Raw genomic sequence first — 13,087 nt, 5'->3', positions numbered from 1 at the left:
AATGAATGAAAAATTGAGAACATTCTAGAGAGAAAACAGCTCAAGTTTTTTTAGTATTTATATGATAAGGACTAAGAGCATAATGGCTTTTCAGAAATGAAATTATTGAGATACATATATTTATAAAATTTTTACACAAAATTTTTATTAAAGAGAATAACTTGATATAGCGACCAAGAGCTAAATGCAGTTTCTTCACATAATTGCCATTGACCATTATCTGGATACAGAGATATGAAAGATTACATTCTCTTTTCAACTGCCTTTAACATATTGTTTATGATAATAATTGATGGAAATTGTCTGTAGTCTTAATTAGACATATAAGAAGCCTTTCCTATACTAATTTGATTTTTTTATAGTAACAGGTGGAAATTTATTGAGAAAAAAGTACAGACTCCCACGTGGGGAGGGGAAAAGAGTCCCACTAATTTGATTTTATTCTTGGTTCTATCTTGGTCAAATTTGATATGCTGGTATACAGATAATTTATTCATTAAAATCTGTAAAAATTTCTAAAGGAGTATTAAATATAGCTATCTGGATTTCTTTTTGTTTCAGATTGAACAGAAAGAATATACTAACTAATTATTCCATCATGCCCCCTTTCTGAATATATTCAATTTATTTTTACTTTCAGATACATTGCTAATAAATGGTGATGTCAAAATTCCATTTTTACTTACTTGAGCCCTATTATTTGCATGTTGCTTGGGTTTTAACATTACATTAGTCTGTAAAAGTCCAGTAGCAATCAAGCACAGTCTTTGGGATTGTACAATTCTAGCTCTTTTAAAAACAATACCGGGCTTTACTAAATGAGGATGTTCTCATTGGTGTTTCATAAATTACAACATGTGTAGGATCACATGTGTATGATTTTAAAATGATGTTCTGACTCAGTATGTCTTGGGTGGGTCTTGAGATTCTGCATTTTAATTGAGCCCCTAGAGAGTGCTAACTGTGAAAGTCTGTGGGCCACACTTTAAATTGTAAGGTTCTAGGCATTTAATATATCTGCTGTGAAAAGTTTTGTAGGTGTTTTTTTTTTCTTTCTTAATTTTAAAAATTGATAGATCTTTCCAGGTAGCTCAGTTGGATACAGCATTGTCCTAATATGCCAAGGTTGAGGGTTCTATTACTGCTAAGAATCAACCAATGAATGAATGCACAAATGGGTGGAACAACAAATTGATGTTTCTCTTTCTCTCTCTCTTTCCCTCTCTCTCAAATAAATAAAAAACATTTAAAAAATTCTATAGACATGGTATAGTAGAAAGAACCAGAATTTGAAATCAGTTGATCTGAGTTCTCTTTCACTTAACTTATTAGTATCTCATTTGCCTATGGACCTCCGAAAGAGGGTATTTAATATCCATCTCTCCCCATTCCTACCCACCCCCCATCACAGCTGACATTTTTCAGCACACATAAAAAAGACAAAGTTGAATGACACATTGCTCTGCCCTCAGTCCAATAAGGGAGACAGGCTAGTTTACAATTACTTTGAATACAACATGACAAGTGTTTTATAATCACTTCACCTACCACTCTTGTGTCAATGATCAGTTGAGGGGAGGCTCAAAGATCAATAAACCTTGGGATAAGCTTCATGGAAGAGTGATATAGTGTTTAGATACTGAAGGTATTGCACCAAAGACTACATACACTTGCTAGGTACTCAGTAAATATCTGTAAAAAGGAAGGAAAGAGTCAATGAGCAAGTGAGAAATGCTGTCTTTATTGAGAACACAGTATAGTCATATGTAGGGCAGTTTGGACATGCATTACTATTTAATAAATCATCATATAAATGTGCTAGAATATATGGTGCATGTGGAGGAAAGGAAGAGGAGAAATTGGGAAGATGGGATGTGTCAGATCATGAGGAGTATTAATGGTGTTAATAATTTTTAGAGAAAAGTATTAATCCTATATAATAAAGAGGTAATATGCAAATTGACTCTCACACCCTTGTGTCACAAGATGGCCGCCCTACATTGTCACAAGATGGCCGCCCCACATTGTCACAGATGGCCGGCTGGCAAGGGAAGGCAGTTGGGGGCAACCAGGCTGGCAGGGGAAGGCAGTTGGGGGTGATTGGGCCAGCACAGGAGCAGTTAGGTGTCAATCATGTCGGCAGGGGAGTGGCTAGGTGTCAATCAGGCCAGCAGGGGAGCAGTTAGGGGGCGATCAGGCTGGCAGGCAAAAGTGGTTAGGGGCTATCAAGCAAGTAGGCAGGTGAGTTGTTAGGAGCCAGCAGTTCCAGATTGTGAGAGGGATGTTGTATATAGATAAGAGGAATATCCCCCGAGGGGTCCCAGATTAGAGAGGGTGCAGACTGGGCTGGGGGACAACCCTCCAATGCATGAATTTTGTGCACTGGGCCTCTAGTATTTTTATAAATAATGCTTCTCTTTGTTGGTGAGGGAAGGTTCAAGCTCCTGCTGCCTTGTATATAGAGATCAGCTTATCTCTCTGATTTGTTCTTCTCCTCCCATTGGGCCTGCATGGCTTGTGTTTCCAGCCAGTGAGGCAGATACCAGCAACAATTTAATACCATGCAGGTACTTCTGACTGATCAGGAGGCTCACAGGTTCTGGTTCTGTTTGTTTTTTACATCTTTTGACTTTAAGGTAAATAAAGGACAAAAAGTGAGAGAAAAGGAGGCTGATGGTATAGAGATATTATACTCAGAAAATAAATCCCCCCAAAATACATCACAATCTAGTATTTTCATATTTCATTTTAATAAGTAATTTAATGAGACTGGAAAGTGTATTGCTATTTAATGGAGTATAAAACTTTTCTCATTTAAAGTCATCTCCCAGGCTGTAAAAGAAGCAGCAGAATGGAATATTCTGAGTTAAAAAAAAAAAAAGGGTGGGGGAGCTTTTGGATTTGTCTTACTTATTTGGGGCATTTATTGAGCCTGTGTTTTATTCAGAACTGGACTCACCATCTTCATCTCCAACCCATATAAGGGGCAGGATTTTGCAGCATTTAACATCAGACACTCTGGATACTGACCTCTGTCAATTTCATTTTAGATTTGGAGATGAGTAAACATGTCTCTTATTTCTCATCTATAAAATGAGAATACTGTGAGCTTCTACATCATACAGTTATTTTGAGAATCTAATGAGCTGATACAAATAAATCATCAACTAATGATAGTGTCTGACACATATTGATTGCACAAATATTAGCTATTACTATTCCAAAATGTTTTTAAATTATATTCTTTTGATCATAATATTGGTAACCAAGTGTTTTGAGCTCTAAAAGAAACTTGGGTAAAATCCAAGCTCTTCCTACTCTTAGCTGAATTGCATAACCGCTCTGAGCTATTTTCACAACTGCAAAATATAAATCATCACTACACTATAGAAATGGTGTGTGTACAGCTAGGGGGTGTGAATCAGCCACCTAGTAGGCTCTTGGAAAATGCTGGTTGCCTTCATGTATTTTTGAAATACATGCAGACAGAAATAAAAGGATAAACTCACCCCCATTTTCATGTTGCTCACAGGCAAGCCTGAGAGAGGATTGAGAGGAACTGTTGTATTTAGATAAGAGGGACATAAGTGGAATCCACAGGGTATATTTCACTGGGCCCACGTATCCTCTCATTATCTCAAGGAAAATGTGGGAAGTCAATTTCTTCCCAGCATTCATATATAAAGGTGCTGTGGCACCCTGAGGTGTTGGCTCTCAATGCATTCTATTTCATAACTCTACCAAGCTTCTCTCATACCATACTTGTGTTTTACACTTCTTAATGCTAATAAGGATTTTGCAAAACAGTGATAGGATTTTCATTTATAATTTTTCAGAATATATCATTTCTGATTTCAAAGTTTTACCTGGTTAGTTTCTCTGTTGAGAGAAAAGTATATTAAGCACAAACCCTAGTTGCACAAACATAGAAAAGAAAAAGTAGCCTTCAGTTAGAGCTAATCGGCTGGGGTTAAGCAGAAATTAATGCATTAAACAGATGTTTCTCAAACAACTTCCATGTGTCACACTGTGTTAGATGCAGTTTATATAGCAATAAATAATTCAAATGTAACACTTTCTATAGGGAGGTTAGGGTTGTTTCATATAGGTGGAGATTTTGTGTATTGCCTAATGTACAATGTTTCAAAGCACCATCATTTAAGAAAAAATTTAATTTATTAATTTATTTATTCAACCATCCATTCATCCATTAATTCATTTAAAAATCAGTTGTATTGAGGTATAATTTTCATTCAGTAGAATTTATCATTTAATCTTTATACACACACACATATTTATACTGTGTAACTGTCAACATGATCAGACATTATCATTGCTATAATTTGAAAAAGTTAATGTGGCCCCTTTGCAGTCCATCTCCTCTCCCCACTCCAAACCAATGGAGATTATTATGGATAGACCCACCATTAGTGCCCATTATGCTCATATCTATATTTATGCAAAGTTTTGATTTTTACTACTCTGCTGTAGAAAGCAATGAGTGTCAATTCTCTTTAAATCTGTGCAGTTGAAATCTTATGTTCTTTGCAAGCTGGAAACCACATTGTAGTATTAATTTCCAGATGCCACTGGCAAGAAACACATTTCCCTAAATAGACTCCTAGTTGCCATTTCCAGAGATTAGCGATATAATTGGATGTCAAAACACATCCTTTCTGTGTCTTTCTCCACTCCTCCATGCTGTTTTCATAATAGGAAAACCTAAAAGCAATGAGGCAGGTGATCTTACTTATCTAATTCTGGAACTCAAAAAGCCTACAAGAAGAGGCGGAGAAATGTTGCCAAGATGACTGCACATTTATTTATAACCACGCAGGAAAGTGATTGTAAAATAATCCTTCTAAATATTGTTCTACATCTTCACATGGTCTGTGTCAGGTCAGGCTCTCCATTTCTGAATTATTGGCAGGGCTCCCTGACTTCAGTCATTCCTTCTCCAAGCTGTCTTCCACCCTGTCAAAAGAAGGGTTGTCTGCTTAAGTTCTGAATTTGCCCATTATTCCACTTCTAAATCCATCATTACCTATCCATTTCCTACAGGACCGTATCTAACCTCCTTAGTATGGCTTGCAAGGCTCATCCCTTCAGTCTCATCAGCATTGAACACTGAACCATTGAAGACTTGCCTTTCTTGTAGTTTTCCATTTCTTATATCTATGTTTTCTTCCACTAATGAGTCTGTCCAGCCTTCCTTCACTTGATTAATTCTTAATAATGTTTCAATTGCCTGCCGAGCTTATCATCCTTAAGGCCTGCCTCTCCCCTAGGGCATAACCTGTATTCCATTGTACCTGGGCTGGCAGTGAGGATGACCGCAGATTTCTTCCAAAATGATACCCCGGCTCTCTAAGTCAGCATGCCTGGGAAGTTAGCAACTGGTCTTCCTAGCTTGACCTTCCTTATAACCTCCACCTTATGGGTGACTGGAGTAGAAGGTTGGGGGAGGGGGTGATCAGTCCTTAAAATCCTTGCTTTGTCATACACAGAACAGAACATTTACCAACAGCCCTAGGTGAAATGAGAAACACTGTTTGCCTGTCCCTGATTGGGTGAAACCATAGCCATGGACTGGGAGCTTAGGAGAGAAGGAACCCTATCTGCTTGGCTTCACTATCCTCAAGTAGAACACTCAGAGTAAAGTTTCCATCACACAGAACTGGGTAGGATTAGGAGGGAGTGGTTACTATTCTTATCAAGATTTAGTAGGTTTTTCTAATGAATATTTATTCCTGTTCTGTAGGCCCTTAGGACAATTTCCAGTGACTTTTAATGACTTAAAAAGAAATAATTTTAGCCAACTAAATGATTGTTTCACTGAAGAAAATGTCACTGAGCTCCTTGCACTGCTATTCTATAAAACTTGCCCAATTATTACTCAATTTTAAAACTAGCATTCTGGTGCTGTCTCTTCCCAGAAACTTTTCCTGATTCCCTAAGTTGAGGTATGAGACCATCCTCTCTTTCTACATTATATTGACAGTGTCTTTTTATGTCTCTGTTATCCTCTAGTTCTAATTTTTTTTCCAAGTTCTTCCCTATCTATCTATCCCATCAACCCTTACTTCATCTCCAAAATGCAATTAAGGTCCATACTCATTAGCAATATCTCCTCTCTTTTCACTCTTGAGTCTAGAAACATTCTTCTTTGCTTTGTGAGAAACCTATGTGTATCTCTGTTTTAGTGCTGACTGTACTACATTTAAACTGTATATTTTTTCACCTCAGTAGTGTCTATAAACTCCTCAATTACAGGCCAGCATTAGACACATAGTAAATACTTATGAGTTTATTCAACACATGCATATTGAGAGTAAATTATGTGCCAAATACTTTTCAAGGTATTGGGAATACAAAGGTGTACACTAATACATGCTATACATGTCCTTATGTAGCAAATGACCTAGAAAAAAGAGGTATTAAGTAAATAGTTAAACAAGTGAATTTAAAAAATGAGATGTACTGAGATAAATCTCTACATAATATTCAGAGAGTTAGTACTGTCAATGATATACTTAGACGTGTGATGAGAAAAGTGATGAGGAAGGGACAACTGAGATGAAATAAAAGAGCAGATGGTGTCTAAGTAGGCAGAGAGCTTCAGTGGGGGAAGAGTAAAGCAGAGGGATATGCATATCAAACACCCAGTGCAGAGTGAGAACAGAGATTCAGGATCTGAGTGCTTCCTGTGGCTGGAAGACCCAGCATAAAGGAGAGCTGGAGTTAGCAGGATAGATAATATTCAGATAATGTAGAGCCAGTAGGGTATGTTCAGGATTTTGGATTTTATTCTAGAAGAGTGGTCAGCAAACAATAACCAAGTCCTACCTGTTACCTGACTTGGTTTTTTATGATGTGCAGGCTAGAACTGGAATTTGAATTTTTAAAATTATTATTGTTTTTTAATCTAAAGAAGAATAATATTTTAGGGTATGTGAAAATCATTTGAAACTCCATTTGTTTTAAAAAAGAAAGACCAACAAAACCCTACTATTGGAATACAGCCATTATCATTTGTGTATGTACCATCTATGCCTGCATTTGTGTTACGGGACAGAGCTAAGCAGTCCATATGGCCCACAAAACTATCTGGCCCTTTATAGAAAAAAAAATGTTTGTGAACTCTAGTCCTATAGTAATGGATGGTACTGAAATGTCTTAATTAAAATATTTAAAGAGGGCATAGTCACATAGCTATGTTTTGTTTTTGGGGGGAGCGCAATTTAGAAGAAGGAATACTGGTTGGAAGGTATGATAGGAGTCCCCAAGACCACCCCTGGATTGCATGATTTTTGAGGAAGACTCATGGGACTCAGCATTCAGTCATATTCATGACTATGATTTTATTACAGCAAAGAGATACAAAGCAAAATCAAGTAAAGGGGAAAAGGACATGGAGCAAAGTCCAGAGGATACAGAACTCTAGATTCCAGGAGTCCAGGCTCAGTAAAGCCACACAGATATGCTTAATTTCTTTAGCAACATGTTCTGACAATATGAAATGTTTTCTGCTGGAGAAGTTTGTCTGAACCTAGGAGTCTGCGGTTTTTATTAGGTTTTTATTGATTACAAAGCTCTTTATCCCATCACTGGGTGAACCTCACATTTCTAGGACTTCAAATTTTCCCTAGAGTTTTTCCTACTCTGTCATTGCCAAATTCTATGTCTTTTGATTCTACTTTTAAATTCAAGTGAAAATAACAAAATAAGTCTCTTGGGAAATTGGCTACAGCAATATATTTTTAAAATATCTACAAAAATGCATTAAAATGAGTTTAATGGAAAAAATACACATTTGGAGTAGTCAGAAATTGGACAAAGTGGTATGTAAATGTTTCCATACCCGCTGTTTTCAACAAAATTCACTTCATGGAATAAAAAGTTTTTAAGGGATGTTCGGGAAAAGCATCCAGAGCAGCTGCTGTGCTTTGGCAGTGACAACATTAAACAAGTGGCTCCATCCAGCATTCAAATGGCAGGAAGATGTGCACAAATAGACGGGATCATGACATTCAAGCACATTCACACAGCAAAAAAGAAAAAAAAGTACCTATTCAAAATATTTATCACTGACTTAATTCTGACATCTACAAAATTTTGTGCTGGATTGTATTCGCCATCCCTCAGCACTCTTGTCAGTAATGTTAATAAACCATCAATTCTCATTCCTGCTAGAAGGAAGTGCAGCCACTGCCTGTCATGTCAATTAACTGCCAGGAAAGAGATTTACATGACAGACTGGAAGGGCTCCTAGAGGAGCATTCTTTGGAGTGTTAAAATGAGGACTCAAAATCCTCAATTTTCAACTAGATAGAGAGTTTTGGTAAACAGTGCTCTTCAGACACAAGTGAGGAAAAAACAACTGCTCTGGAGCAAGATAAGAAACCTGTTTTCTTAGTACACACTGTGTGGCATCAGCATCAAATGTCCTCCTTTATGCAGTCAGTTTTTATTATTCATCTGCTAGGTACCTGGCACTATTCTAACAATTATCTATTCAATGGTTAGCAAAATGGAAGCCATCAGACTGCGAGTAAGCCTATTGTCGTGTGAGACATTAAGAATCAAATAGATAAATGGATAGATTACAGTTGTAATCAGCAGGTATTGAATTTAGCCATATGCATTAATACAGACATGCAAATTGTTCAAATATTAAAGCACTTCTATATTAACTGGGCAAATAACCATTTCTTTCATCCTGGCCCTTTTCCTGTAACACTTTATCTCTCCCTGTTACTTAGCTGCCATTCATTAGTAAATGGCTAACATTCTATGATGGCACAGTGGCTCTGCCATAACACCTTGACAACCTTGCACATCTCCACATAGGTCACAAAGGGAAGATTAAACTGTGGTTAAACTCAAGTCTTGGCGGAACTCCCTGTTATTCGGCATGGAACATAGATGAGTAGGAGGTCTTGTTAGAAGCTGTTGTTACAAGACCGTTCCATCTCCTTATCTCACAGAAGGCTCCATGAAACAGTTTTCTATCTGCCTTCCCAATGCCAGGGAGGTGTGGCACTTTCCATTTCACACCTCCCCACCTCCTTTGGGTACAGCTATCTATAATAATAAAAGCGTAATATGCTAATTAGACCAGACATCCTTCCGGAAAGTCCTTCCTTCTGGACAAAGCCACAGTGGGTGGAGGCTGCAGCAGAGGCGGCAGAGGCCTCTGGCTGTTGGTGGCAGGCGGGTGGGGGTCGGGGCCGGGGCCAGGGCCCTAGCATGAATTTCATGCATCGGGCCTCTAGTAGGCTATAAAACCATTTTGTTCCAGTTAGAGTTGGATTCACAATGGCAGAGAGACCCTCCTCTGGTGTTATCTGTCTTATGTCATCCCTGGTTTGATATCATCTAGTGATATCAGAGATATGGACTGCCAACACCAGGCTGATCTTCCTTATGCCTCCGTGTCCAAAGGGGTTTGGGCTCATGGCTCTTTCCTGGATGTACTTTTGGGAGTGTGGCAAATCTGCCCAGCAGCTGCCACATGCTGCTGCTTAGGGACCGCTTGACTGCCTGACGCTGGTGGAGCAGGGAACTCCCAGGACCCTGCTCCAACTTTCAGGGCACAGACAGATTTCATTGGTTCATGTCCATACCATAGCAATTACTCTCTGTTTTAAATATCACAACTGGAGAAAGTAAATAGAAAGAAAAAATAAAGTATTTCACAAGATAACTTAACAAGAAGGCTGGAATTCTATTTGCAGTTCAGAAATGGATCTCTATGAGAATTAGCATTTCAACTGGAATCTAAAAGGTGTGTAGGAATGGACCATGGGAATAGGGTAGCAGGAAATTTTTCATGATTTGAGGCAGAATGAACTGGTACAGTTGAAGACTCTGAAGTGTACAAGAACATGCCTCATTCCATGAACCGTATGGAAGGCCAGTGAGACATTATGTAATGCACTTGGATTAAAATATCTCATGTTCTCTTCTGAAAGTGTGCCTAGGTTTTGATTTAGACTTTCTTAAAGAAAGCTTAAAGAGACTTTATACTAGTAAATGATCACATAGTAAATATCTTAGTCTTTGCAAATTATATGGTTTCTATGGATTCTACTCAAATCCAGCATGGTTTCACAAAAATAACTAGATAATACCTAAATACGTATGTACCTGCATACATACATACATTAAAGGTAACTGTTCCAATAAAATTTTATTTAAAACAATAGGTAGTTTGTCAGATTTGGCCTTTGGGCTGTAGTTTGCCAGCCACTCCTTTAGTGCATGGCTATTAATCTAAAGATGCCTGTGGTGTTAATAAGGTTTATAGATGCCTGTAGAACGCCAACATGCTTTATACAATGATCAATCGCTAGTGTTTTTGTTCTGCTCTGAGCCATAAAACAGTTGCTCTGTGATTAACCTTGTGTAATATCTTGTCCTGTTTATATGCAGCCCAATTCTTGCAAGAACATCCCCTCAAACTGACTTTTAGAAGCCTTGGCCCTGCTCACCTCACTCTTCTCGGCTGCCTTGCTTTGTATACTGCAGCCATTTAATCCACCCAAATTCTCATCTCTGCCTCCATAGCTCAGAGCAACTACAGTGATCTGCTTGGAACACAGCGCTTTGCACCTCAGACAGGAAACTGTTCTCTGGGTGAAAGCAGATGTAGTCATGTGTCCCACCAAGGGAGTTTCCCATACAGATTTCACAACCTGGCGTAATTAGCTCAGAGTTGTTTATGGGAGGAGGACTTGTCCAATATCAGTTACTGTGTCATGTCTACAAGCAGAAGTTTTGAATCTTTTATTTACTTTTTTCATTTGAAACCCAATATTTAAGAAAAATTTTAAATGTAAGTATAGTTGTTATTCAAACTTATGTTGGTTATATTAATTTTAGGTGCACAGCACAGTATTTGACAGTCCTGCACCTCACAATGTGATCATGCCACTAACTCCAGTAAACATCTGTCACCATGTAAACCTATCAAAGTATTATTGACGATTGAATCTTTTCTTTTTAAATTACAAAAAATAAACATTTCACAAAAAATTTCTTAATAAAAGTGAATGTATGTATTCATAGCAACTGAAATTACAATGTTCATTTGATTTCAGATATGACTTAATCAAGAAGTTTTCAGTCACCAGATTCTGTTATATATTTATTTGCTATTTTCTTCTTTCAATATTTTTTTATTGATTTTTAGAATGAGGAAAGGAGAGAAATAGAGAGATAGAAACATAGATGAGAGAGAAACATCATTGATCGGTTACCTCCTGTGTGCCCTCTATTGGGGATGGAGCCCGCAACCCGGGCATGTGCCCCGACCAGGAATCGAACTGATTACCTCTTGGTTCATGTATCACACTCAACCACTGAGCCACACCAGCCAGGCTACTATTTTCTATGTTCTTGCTTTCTTCTATAGGACAGTTTGAACCTCATGTTGTTCTCTTTTATTCTAGAAATAATGCCTATTAGAGCTTAGACTTAAACATCTTCATATTATATTACCAAGAGAACGAAAAAATATAGTTTTTATTCACTCAGATGAAGAAGAGAGACAGCTTTCATTCCAGGAATTACCAGCAAATATTTCCTCGTTTTCTATTTTGATGTCAATTAGATGCCTAAACCCAATTTGACTAGAGAGTTATGATAGAGTAATTGTTTTAAGAAATTACATCCCTGTTTCTGGAAGTGGTTGCTGAGATCTCTCCTAAAATGTATGGCTGAGAAAGGGTATGAGGCAGTTTCTTGCAAAGTCTAGGTGTTTAGGAGAGGAGAAAGGGAATCAATATCAAGCACATAAGAAATTATCTGCAATATATTTTCTTTAAATGGCTATAAGTGCTATATGCAAATGCACGTGATGGCAATATGATAGTTATAAAAATTTAAATTTGAGGAAAATTACATACGTCTACTCTTATTTCCCAATGAAAAAGGCTCATTGAACTTTCTAACTTTGATATATTGAAATTTACTTTTAATAGCAGTTACAATCAGATGTTATGCGAAGCTATTCCTATGTAATTTGAGATCTAAATTTAGGTCATCTACATATATTAGTCATTCAATTCCAAGTCTCTCAGTATAATTCCCAAGTTAATGATATTGAAATGAGCAGGTGTTGCTTCAAAAACCTGATGGCCAAAGATAATCTTGGTACTACAATTTTATACTTTTATGAGAGTGAGCAAAAGCAGGTGGGAATTATTGACTTTCTGCCTCCTTACCTCTGTGGTAAAATGGACTATAGAAGTGATGGTGGTGGTGTGATGGTCCGTGTTATATCTCTAGAGTCTTATCCATAGCTTCTAGGTTAATGCTCCTGAGCACGACATATGATCTTCATGTATACTAATAGAGGCATTGAATTTACATAAAATACTTAATCCTATCATTATCCTTTTACAAACTGCCAAGTATAACCTATTGTATACTTGAGAACATCTTTTATGAGTTTGTTATCTCATTACATAAATAATCTTACAAAATAAAATACTCCAATCTTCTAAGTAGTCTCCAAATATTTTAAATCATAAAACATCAATAAATTTTGAACATGTCATCCAATGTATGAATATTTGTTAAGTATTATATGCATTCATATCTTTAGTGGTTCAGAGGACCAGCTGTGGATCTAAACTGCCTAGTCTTGAATTTGGGGTCTGTTATTTCCCAGACATCACCTTGAGTGAGATATTTAATAAATATATGTCTCAGTTTCCTCATTTTAAAGGGGTACCAAATATAGTTATATATACCCAAATTTATATTATTGTTATCATTATTATCACAGTACTATTTTACTGTCATACTCTGTATATTATCAAACAAAATGGAAGAAAAGCAATGATGAGTTTTAGAAAATATGTAAATATAACTTCTAATATGTTTTCACATTAGAGCAACCATGGGTTATTTTTGAATAAAGACTACAAAGTATTTTATAATACCACCTACTCATCTACTAGTATTTTATAATGTTGAAAACTGAAACTAAAATGTAGAGTTTCTAATGTATTCTCCCCACACCCCACTGGAACATCTCATAACTCACCATCTATATTTTTGCATTATTGGCTGGAACACA

The 13,087-nt window shown here is 37.0% G+C and overlaps 1 protein-coding gene across 1 annotated transcript in view; it reads left to right on the top strand.

Moving 5' to 3' along the window:
• The window catches only part of LUZP2 (leucine zipper protein 2), a gene marked incomplete at both ends in the record, with an annotated part of 306,815 nt that overhangs the window by 257,733 nt on the left and 35,995 nt on the right, over positions 1-13,087 (top strand). The gene's annotated exons all lie outside the window — the stretch shown is intronic.

Source organism: Cnephaeus nilssonii, assembly GCF_951640355.1.
Source record: "Cnephaeus nilssonii genome assembly, chromosome: 13".
NCBI classification, from domain to species: domain Eukaryota; kingdom Metazoa; phylum Chordata; class Mammalia; order Chiroptera; family Vespertilionidae; genus Cnephaeus; species Cnephaeus nilssonii.
Note: the sequence above shows the minus strand (reverse complement) of the source record. Positions and strands in the feature narration are given on the sequence as shown.